Raw genomic sequence first — 1,419 nt, 5'->3', positions numbered from 1 at the left:
TTCTATTCCTCTTCCCTATTTTAATTTCTCCATAGCAACTTATAACCCTTTAACATATCATACATTTTACTTAAGCATCTCTTTATCATCAGTCTCTACACAAACTACACAAAGGCAGGGATTTCTTATTATTGTTCATGGCTGTGTCTCCAGAGTATAGAACTCTACCTGTTATATACTAAGTATTCAATATTTTTTAATATAATTAGATGCAACTGTTTAGAATTCCCAGAAACAGACTTGCGTGTATTAGGACCTCTAATATATGATCAGACTGGCAATACAGATTAGAAGGGAAAGGGTGAATTATTCAATAAAGGATTTGCTTTCCTTTACTCAGCTTCTCTTATTATTAAATTGCTGTCATTTGAAAGAGCCAAATTCCTACAAATCAGATCTCTTGTAGTCTCTTATCCTATAGATGATTCTCTTAATATCAAAAAGACACAAAGTTGTGGGACAATTAGTTATCCCCATAGATTTTTAAATGGATCCCTTTCTTACATCACACCTAAAAATCAATTCCAAATGGATTAAGGACTTAGAAGTAAAAGTGAAAACTTTAGAACTTTAGAATTTATTTAAAAATTCCAAATAAGAAAAAAAATTCTTAAACAAGACAGAAAAGTACAAATTATAAATGATCTGATTGACAATTTTGACCATATTAAAATTACAAGCATCTATTCATAATACATACCATTAAAAAAAAGGAAAAATACAAGTCATGAACTGGCAGAAATATTTACAAACACATAACCAACAGAGAACTAGAATTCAGAATATTTAAAGAAAATCTATAATCAATAGAAAAAGAAGAATAATGCAATAGATAAGTGGGCAAAAACATAAATAAGTACCCTTGTTAGAAATTGAAGATGTGCAAATTAAAACTATAAGGAGATACCATTTTTTACTTCTCAGTTTGCTGAAATTTTTTAAAGTTGGAAATTATCAAGTCTTGACAAGTTTGGAACAACAGAGCTGCCATCCGTTGCTTGAAGGTAGGTAATTGGTACAAACACTTTAGAAAAAATACCTTCTGGCCCAGCAATTTCATTTTCAGGTCTATAAACTAGAAAAACTGTTGCACATGTGCATCTGGAGACATGTACAAGAATGCTACATAGAAGTTTTGCCCACAACAACAAAATTATGAAAACAATTCAATTATACATAAATCATATAATAGAAAAAAAGAATTTTACTGGAGTCATACAGTGGAAAACTATACCACAGTGCAAAGGGAAGACCCGCACTTCATGTGTCAGCACAGATGAACCTAGAAACATGATGTAGAGTGAAGGAAACAAATCACAGAAGAGAGCATGTGAATCCATTCATGTAATGTTCAAATCCAGGCACCCTGAAATAGTAATTTCTGTAAGGATATGACAAAGTGATCAAGAAAAGCAATGA

This window comes from Pteropus alecto, unplaced genomic scaffold, assembly GCF_000325575.1.
Source record: "Pteropus alecto unplaced genomic scaffold, ASM32557v1 scaffold3, whole genome shotgun sequence".
In the NCBI taxonomy this organism is placed as follows: domain Eukaryota; kingdom Metazoa; phylum Chordata; class Mammalia; order Chiroptera; family Pteropodidae; genus Pteropus; species Pteropus alecto.
This window is presented reverse-complemented; position numbering follows the sequence as displayed.